We start from the raw sequence: 9891 nt of genomic DNA on the forward strand, positions 1-9891 counted from the left end.
AGTTATATGATCCTCCCTGGTTAATACTGTCTTACAGAGGCTCAGCCACAGCTGGATGAAAAGAGATTTTGGCTAGGGATAGCATTTGAAATTTTAGGAACAGTTGCTGAATAAAAGGCATCCCCAAATACTTTGTTTTGCTCCAGTGAGTACAGTGCACTGGTACAATCATCAGAATTTAATTCCCAATGTCCTAAACTTCTCCTCATCACTTTCTATTTCAACCCTAGCTTTCAGCTTTCCTCTCGTTACCCACATCTCTGCCTATGGCAGCACTAGAAAAACTGCATGTTTGTGTCTGGAAAATGGTGGAACTGCAGCCTGAAGTATCTGAAGGTAAAACCTGCTCATTTGGGAAGCTAATGCTGTTTCTTACTCTTTCCCCTTCCAATATCATGGTGCAAAGTATATCTGATGAAAGAAGCTTGACAAAATAATTAATCATTATCTTACAGTATTCACTCTTCTGAACTATAGGTCCTAATTAAAGAGAATCCTGAAAACATTCTCTGTGGGAATATAGTCTTAATAATGTGGATTGTCCACTTAGGTTCAGAAGTACATCGAATGGCAGCAAGGACAAAGCTGAGTAATAACAAATTCCTGGATCATGCCCTAATAAAGAACAAGTTTGGTAACAAGTTTCCACTACATTTGGGCACTTCTGAACTGATGTGGTGAGACGGTCACAGTACTCCTTTGTCACTAATGAAATAGCTTTTACAGTTCTCTTGGCACAAGAAATATGTGAAGGATCTTAAGGCGCTGTGTATTAAGGATCTTAAGGAGCAGCATCTGTGGCTCGGCTTCACCTGCTCAGAGGTGTTTCACCAACACAGCTTTATTCTGCCCTGACAGTCAGAAGCACAGCAATTATGAGCAATATCTTATAAAGCAGCTTAAGAAGAAGACCCGGACTTTCAAGACCAAATGGACACCGAATGGAGATGAGCCATGGCATCTCCAGCCTCACAGGCATTGCTGCAGATAATTTGTTCATCTGCATTTCCGAGCTTACGGCACACACATTTTTAATGGTCTAGGTTGCATTATGAACTGGACCTCTGAACTGAAATGCAGAGTGGCATTTTTAACAACCGCTTAACACCAGACAGACATGCTCCTGTTCCAGAAGGCACACAGGCCTGTGGCTGGAGGTGGCTGTGGTGTCTCTGCAGACCACCTCGGTAGCAGGCTGCCACGTGGGCAGAACAGGTGGTTGTGGGTGGTGGTATCACTTACCCACTGCCATTGGTATGCAGTCACCACACCACATAGTGAACTGCTTTAGTAGCAGGTGCCTGCCCAAGATTATGATCCACAAAGGCATGGGATTAGAGCAGATTGCTGGTCACAGCCAACCAAGGCCGTAAGTAATTGCTGCTCATATGAGGAAACAGGAATTTTCCTGTGTTAGGAAATAGGGTGCCGTATCTTGTATTTGGTATCTTTCACTTAGCACAGTGCAACAGAATGCAACACCTAGTGATCAAGAAACTTAAGGAAATGCTTGTAACATATTAATAAATACATATACTGCCAAGAGGACTTTCAGGGAATTACAGGGCAAAGATTACTCTGCAAATATCTTGAAGCAAACCAGACCTGAAAATATTTTCCATATAAAATTCTTTAAATGTAGAAGGGAACAGATTAAATACATCTTTCCTGTAGGATGGAGCACTGTTCAATATATTTCAGCATAGTGCAGCCTTCTGTTCACTGCAGATATAAAAGCAAAGCGGGCAGATGGGATATGGCAAGCTCTGGAGCTGCACTGGGCAGGTGTAGAGGTAGCCAGAGAGCAAGTGACAGCGGGAAGACATAGTGCTGCCTGGTCCAGTGCAGCTCCTTGCAGTGTGCATCAGCACTGTAACTTCACAAGCATGTGGACAGGTATATGTGAGGCCAAATCTGTTCACCTGACTTCTCAGAAGATGTGGGTTTAACAAACACTGTCAGCTTGTAGACTCATGTTTCCATCTCCCAGAATGCTGGTGACACTCTTTCAATTTGAGTCCTGTAAACATAACCTGTCTGGATACAGTCAATGGGAAAAGCCAACATTTAAGGATCAGCCTATATGGATTTACTGTGAGCAGGGAATCAGTGACTACATTTCTCTCCATCTTGGGTCTGAGGAAATGTGACTCTTTCATTAGGAACCATGTGATAAGGCACAAAAAGTTCCCTTTAAATGAGGCTTAGGAGATATGTGTACAAAACCATGGTATAACTTTTATTATCCTTGAACAGTACAATACAGATTTCAGTTCACAGGTTTAACTTAATAATTTTCCATAATTAATTATAAAAGAACCACTTTGACAGGCAAATTCAACTTTGCTTTATTCCTTTTTTATAAAAAGATCAGCACCTAAATAGCTTTCCATAGGAGCTGCATTGTACAAGGGACACATTATTTAATGCTATCAACTCTGTACTTTAACTACCAGTTTCCAGTACACAGGCAACACCTTGCAGAATTCAGCTCAAAATGAATCTTACCAGAGAATACAGCATGTTGTCTATGAACCTGAAATTTATTTGAATGTTTCCTACTTTGAGGAAACAGAAGTATGCTCAGCACCTTCCATTGCTGAACATTAAAAAAGTGCCTGGACAATCCTGTCATAAGTGTTTCAGTATTACAGTTTTTCTCTACTAGAGGTTAAGGATATTGGTTAAATTGAAGGACTGACACTGGGCATGGATTTATTTCATAGTGTCTTAAAAGACTGGTAACACAGAATCATAGAATGGCTCGGGTTGGAAGGGACCTTAAAGATCATCTAACTCCAACCCCCATGCCATAGGCAGGGATGCCACCCAGTAGATCAGGTTGGCCAGAGCCCCATCCAGCCTGGCCTTGGACACCTCCAGGGATGGGGCATCCACAGCTTCTCTGGGCAGCCTCTTCCAGTGCCTCACCACCCTCTGAGTGAAGAAATAGAAAACAATAAATAGTAACACCTAACTAGTTTGCTTGTTTCCTTGCTTACTGCAAAAACTATTGCTAATGAATACTTATCTGAATTCATTTGTTCCTGAAGGTCAACACACAGGTAGGAACAGAATGTCCATTAATGACATCTCTCAGACATATTTTCTGCTGTTGATTTTTGCCTCATCTGGATACTGTGCCTTTTATTAATGGAGAACCACAAGAGAAAAGCTCTTCAAAAGCAGCAGTGGTCTAGCAGCTTCTCTTTCAACTATAGGACTGCGTGGCTTGTTTTTCATGCTGATACAGGTAAAGATCACAACAGGGTTATATGCTACCCTTGGATAAATACTCTAAAAGCCAAGACGGTGACATGCAGGTGACAATATTGCTTGAGTTTCCATGGTTAAGCTAAAAGATTTGATCTTATTTACTTGTAGTAGGGAGCCCTTCTGAGGATGACTACAAAATGCAGAACATACTCTGGCACTTAGATGTTATGTTTAGAGCTCTCTTTAAATTCTAGCCCAGGTGAGAAGCAGATTTGATGCTATCTCAGTATTCATGGCTTAACAGCAGCAGAAATACACATAATGCACAGAAACCTATCAGTGATGCCATGTATTGCAAGAGTGGCTTTAATTTTGAAGGCTTTTGTGATTCCTGAGAACTTCCAGAAATGAAGCATTCAGACTCCAAACTGCTTCCTTTGCTCTCCATTTATTTTTGCTCTCCATTTATTTATGTGGAGGGCCAAATTTGGAACTGATGCAACTCTCCTCATTTTATTTTTTTTTTTTTTTGTGATGTGGCTGAGATAAACTTTGCCCTTTTAACTCTTGTTTTTCTTTCCAAGCTGTGTTGAAATACTTTATTTCTGAGTAGTTTTTTGTTACAAGGAAAACATACTTGCTCTGCAATTCTTCGTATCACCATTTTGATGTGCCAAACCCTTCTTTGCTCTCTCCAGGCAGTCTCTAGAGTGCCTGGAAGAGCGTAACAGCTCATTGAGTTGCAATGTGATTAATCCTTGGATTAGTCAAAATATGATGCAAACAGATCCTGACCCAGTGCTGAATGTTGTTCTTGCCTGTGCATGCAGTGTTAGGTACCTTACAACTGTCTCGAATTGATCAGGACATCCGGATTTTGTAGCCTCATTTTATAACTGTTCCTCTCTCTCTAATTCCATCCTGTGAAGTTCTGAGGATATGTAACAAGAAGCCATCCAGTTACTATTCCTTGCAGCTATCAGCCAGTGTCACCTGCTTCTTTGGCATCATCATGCAAGCATGCACTGTCACACTCCCTGCTGGAATCTCAGCTCGCGGGTTGAGATTCACACCATCACTCAGCCTGATGAGAGTGTTGACTCCTGGAGCCAGAGCTGTGTTTGGGAGCACATAAAAGCACCGGAGTCCCCTACGTCTTGGCAGGACTTCAAGGACTATCCCAACGAAGCGATCTTGACAGCATAGTTGTAAACTCCACAGGCCCCAAGGGCTCAAACACCATGATATTTATGCTACGGACTGGATTGCCAAGATAGTATTGCTGTTTTGCAGACATCGGTCTCTGGGTAAGAAGTAGCATTTCTCACACCTGTTAATTGGCATTTGAAAAAATTGAGACTGACTGAAGTGGGCAGCATGGCTGAGAAAGACAATGCATGCAGAGGCTGTATCCAGTGTTTCTTCTGTGCTCTGTTCAAAGAGACTTCAGCTGCATGAGTACCACAAATATTTGTGAAAGCCAGTATTAACATAATGCATTATTGACATTCCCGATCTATTTAGGACTGTGCTTCTACAGTCCTTTCAGTCTTTATTACAGCCTCAATCTATTAAAAAAAAAAAAAAAAAAAAAAAAAGTTTTCAGAGTTGTTAAATTAAAAACAGGTTTAGGAAGCAGCTAACTATATGATAAACTACTGTAAGATTGTGAGATTACATGCAAGCTTTCAAATTAAGCATATCCTAAGCAAAATACTTTGCTGAAGTGTATCCTCAGTGGTAATACTACCTCTAAGTTAGCTTCTCCACAATGTTTTGCCAGGCTGATCTGATTTTAGTAGTGAGCCCAGGTATCTTTGTGTTAGAAACAAATAATTAAGCATTAAAGCCAGAGAGGTGGAGTTGGATGATTTTTGGCAGGTAGTGCTGCTGGCACTTCAGGTACTGTTAGGTAAGCAGAATTGCTTACTATTTCTTCTAAGACAGCCAGCACTGAAATTAGTTCATGAAGTTAGGTATTGACAGCCGATTTCAGACTCAGCTTGTTTAAGTAAATAGGGGAATTATCACCTTCGAGAACTACCTTCTAAGTTCATTTGTGGGTAAAAGCCCTTAAGAACTTCAGAAGGTATCTTTGCATTACTCAACTGTGAACTCATTATCTTTTCCTGAGAATGGCAAGGGTTTTATTTTAACATATAAAAAAAAGTTGGATCATGAAGGGCATAATTCTGTGACCCATAAGATCTTTCTGAAAGCAGAACACACAAAATCCTGCTCATAACTCTAGTTTTCTGGCTTAAAGACCTGATTTTATTTTTATTTTTTTTCCTGAATAAACTCATTTTAATTTGGAACAATTCCATTCATTCTGAATAAGTTATAATGAAAATACAGTCCGTGTTGGTAATATGAGAATTTCAACTAACGGGAAATCAAGCCCCAAACCATCTTGAAATTATTCAGTCCAATGTAAAATATCTGAAGTGCTCTCATCAAAGAGTCAGCAGCAATTCATCAGATTCTTAGGAAAAAATCCCCTCTAATGAATGTTAAGAAAAATGAGAACAAAAGGTAGTATTTTTGTAGGACAGAAATAGCTGAAAGCAGACATCCTAAAACATTCCATAATAACACTGCTCTGGTTTTCTACTAGTGTTTGTCTCTACTTAGAATGAGAGATGAGAAAACAGCAGTTTAGGCTAAACTCAGACCTGTTGTCATGCTCGGGCACCCCTTCATCATCACTCTGACTTTTTGCTTTTATCTGTGTTGTGCAGGGTCTACCTTTCCACCCTTCTCGTATTCTCTCCCTCTCTCTATTTTTTTTCTTTTTTAATGTCTCCCACCTCATGTAACCTTCTGTCTTTCAGAGTGTCCCTTTCCAGTCTTTGAAAACGGCACAAACAGGAGGAAAACGTGCTCAGGAAGCAGGATATGGGGTCAATTCGCCTCTCCAGGACGATCGAGCCCGGCCGGCCGGGGACCCCTCCAGCCCCTGCGGGGACCGCGGGCCAGCGGCACCCTCTGGCGGCCGGCGAGGCACGGCCCCGATCTCGGCCCCAGGCTGCCTCCAGGCACGGCGTGCGACCAGCAAACACAGCCTCGAAGGTCTGTTGCCGGCTGGCTAGAGGGCTCAGAGCCTTAGGGAGGTTTTGTCCCCCCCATCATAACCATGGGTGGGTGCAGAGTTGCGTGCAGGTCTCTTTCAGCAGTTTCAGTGTAATGGTTTTTGGTTGTCAAACTCATTTTAGGCTTCTTCGTTAAGTCCAGTACTTACCCTGAGTTATATAAGCGGCTTGAAAAAATGTTGGCCGTGTTAGGGGCCAAATGCCTGACATCAGAATTTAAAGTGCAAAAACGTTTACATGATGCGAGCCTACTATTTCAGCTGATGCTATTTTAAACCTACAAATCCCTATTTATTGACTGAATATTCTTGCCACATACACTTGTGTAGATTTTTACAAAGGCGGGAAGTGCTAAGAGCCTCTGATCAAAGCTGTACTCAGTGCAACCCGAATTCTGAATGCTGGTTTGAATTTCTTAGGCAGCTCATATCTTTAAAAATTGCAGCAGGTTTGCATTGAGCCAAAATTTCGGACATTGAACACTGGAAATGTTGACCTTGATTGGGATATTTGCTCCTGGGCTTCTTTGTCTGGCAATAAGTCAACATGGGAGTTTTCAGCCTTTTCTGATAGATGGGTCCTTTCACTTGTGACTGAAAGCCATTGGCAACAGTCCTGTTTTCCTTAGACGTCTTTCAATGAACCGCGAGCCTGAACTCCTGCACTTGCTGTGATTGAAGTGATCTTATTGTACAGCTAGACTTCGTTGCTCGTCCAAATCATAAACCATGGAAGTTACATGTTTTGATATCTTAGTAATGTGCAGAACCACTTTTGTGATTCTGTGATTCCATGATTCTACTTCTGCTTCTTCCAAGCCACTGTAAGAGAGCTGTTCTTTTCCATTCTTGCTGAAGCTTTGTTAGCTTGAAATGCCCTCTGCACAGTACTATAAGAAAGGACCTTGCTGTAGTTATTGAATTCATCTCAGAGTTGAACATAAAATATTAGGAGGATTCCTTTAGCAGTGTTGAAATAGCATAAGTGGGCATATCCTATGCTGACCATGCATGTGATATTCCCAGCAACTGACTGACATGCCTTCAAAAGATCAAATTCAGCCTTCCTTGCATGGTATAAGATAAAAATCTGGCCTAGGATTTAACTGTACCTGGTAATTAAGTTTAAAGAACAATAATTCCTCGCAAACATCTCCAGGCCTACAGTAAGCATGCTGGAATCTTGGTTGCCATTTCTGCAAACTGTTTACAATTCACATACCTCTACAAATCCAGTCCTGATCTCAAATTGCTGCTCATAAACAACATAGCAGGGATTTGATGTATGAGGGCATGTTCTGAATTCCCCTTCCCTAGCAGTAGCATGGCTAGCTTCTAGCATTAAAAATCCTCTTATGTCTCTTCTTATTACAAGCAGTGCTCCATTAAATACTTGAATACATCTCGTGGCCATTTTTATTATTATTATTATTTATTTTTTGTGACTAGTGGCAAGAAGGCAGATGTAATTATTTCTTCAATGTTATTCTCTTCTGCAGCTGCTAGCTGTCTACAAATGAGTATTTGTCACAACTGGAGGCAGGGCAGCCTCTGTTAACCATCCCAGAATTTCTCTGGGATGAGTCCATCAAAGCCAGATGTTGTTAAACTTCAAAGCATGGTACAAAAGTGATCCTTCAGGCTGTGCTCTTGATTAATTTTAAAATATCAGTATTTCTTAATGAACCTTAGTAATGCAATGATAATTAAAACTATCAGGTAAACTACTGTTTCATGTATGTGTGTGTTTCACTTTTAAGTTGGGTTGGGTGGAAGAACTTTGTAGGACATGTTCAAGTAATCAAGTAATGAAAATTGTTTGCATGTACTTGAATTACACAAAATTAAGGGCTCTATCCCCAGTTACTAGCTGTTTCATGAGGGCAAACAAATATGGTTCCAAGCCTGCCAATATTGAACAAGCATTCGGACAATGCTTCTTGATATATGATTTAACTCTTAGGTTACTCTGTGTGGATCCAGGATTTGGACTCAATGATCCTCAGGAGTCCCTTCCAGCTCAGGATATTCTATGAGGTAATGATGTGTTATCCTGGGGAACTCAAGAATTTGCAGAAGTGAAGTTAGAGCTGGTTTTAAAAGGAATTGCTTGGCCACTTTCCATCATCTATCGTCATGGTCATCTGGAGATATTCCGGATGACTGAGGACTTGCCAATGTGACACCCATCCATAAGAAGGAGAACCCAGGGAACTACAGGCCTGTCAGCCTGATCTCAGTGCCAGGAAAGGCGATGGAACAAATCATCTTGAATAAAATCACACAGCATATGTGGGACAACCAGGAGATCGGGCCCAGTCAACATGGGTTCATGAAAGACAAGTCCTGCCTCACCAACCTCATCTCCTTCTATGACTGGGTTACCCACCTGGAGGATGAGCAAAAGGCCATTGATGTAGTTTACCTAGACTTCAGCAAGGCCTTTGACATGGTCTCTCCCAATATTCTCCTGGAGAAGCTGTCAGTCCATGTTTTGGACAGGTACACTCTTTGCTGAGTTAAAAACTGTCTGGACAGCCAGGCCCAGAGAGTGGTGGTGCATGGAGTGAAATTACTCTGCTCTGGTGAGGCCGCACCTCAAGTACTGTGTTCAGTTTTCGGCCTCTCACTACCAGAAAGACATCGAGACCCTGGAGTGTGTCCAGAGAAGCTGGTGAAGGGCCTGGGAAACAAGTCCTATGAGGAGCGGCTGAGGGAACTGGGGTTGCTTAGATTGGAGAATAGGAGGCTATGGGTTGGCCTCTTCTCACAGATAACTAGCAATAGGACTAGATATAATGGCCTCAAGTTGCACCAGGGGTGGTTTAGGTTGGAAATCAGGAGACTTTTCTTCTCAGAAAGAGCATTCAGGCACTGGAACAGGTTGCCCAGGGAGGTGGTGGAGTCACTGTCCCTGAGGGTGTTTCAGGGAAGATTGGACGTGGTGCTTAGGGATATGGTTGACATTGGTAGTAGGTTGACGGTTGGACCAGAGGATCTTTGCCAATTTTAATGAATATGTAATTATATGAAATATTCTAGTAGGCTATATTAAACCACAGTACAGGTGTCCACAGAGATACTTGCTTGATGATGACTGAAGGGGACAAATGATTCTTTATGATTTTGTGTTTGAAGACAGATTTAGGGGCAGGAGAATTGGGATACACAAGACTGAAAGAAGAATTATGTGAGGTCAAGAATGGAAGCAGGCATCTTTCATTTTACTTTGTTCTCATTTACCTGTGTTTAACCCGAGGTATGTTTTATGAGTTCACAGAAATCAGGGGAAAAGTTCCTGTCCCTAGATAGGGTTGTTCCTGGTGACCATGAATTTGATGACAAGTTATTTCTAAGAGACAAGGGCTGGGAGCCTTAAAGGGATGAGAGATTATGTACATCAAATATGTATTCAGTTAGGAATACCTTTCACAAATGTAGCCTGGATACCAGCTGTAGAAGCCCTTTGTCTTTGTCACTCTTCTTGGCTTGTTATGTCTCCCAAGGGTGGCTTTACTCTTGCCTGGGGCAACCACTATGGGTTGGGGACAATATAAAAGATTGTGACAGAACAGAGAGCACAG

At 41.7% G+C, this 9891-nt stretch overlaps 1 long non-coding RNA gene across 1 annotated transcript; it reads left to right on the top strand.

Annotated features, from left to right (window-relative positions):
• The first annotated feature begins 228 nt into the window (after positions 1-228).
• Positions 229-8031, top strand: LOC118156629. The gene is made up of 3 exons (XR_004746354.1): positions 229-336; positions 3915-4523; positions 6051-8031. It is a non-coding gene; the product is annotated as an uncharacterized LOC118156629 (long non-coding RNA).
• The last annotated feature ends 1860 nt before the right edge of the window (positions 8032-9891 follow it).

The sequence above is a fragment of the Oxyura jamaicensis genome, chromosome Z (assembly GCF_011077185.1).
Source record: "Oxyura jamaicensis isolate SHBP4307 breed ruddy duck chromosome Z, BPBGC_Ojam_1.0, whole genome shotgun sequence".
In the NCBI taxonomy this organism is placed as follows: domain Eukaryota; kingdom Metazoa; phylum Chordata; class Aves; order Anseriformes; family Anatidae; genus Oxyura; species Oxyura jamaicensis.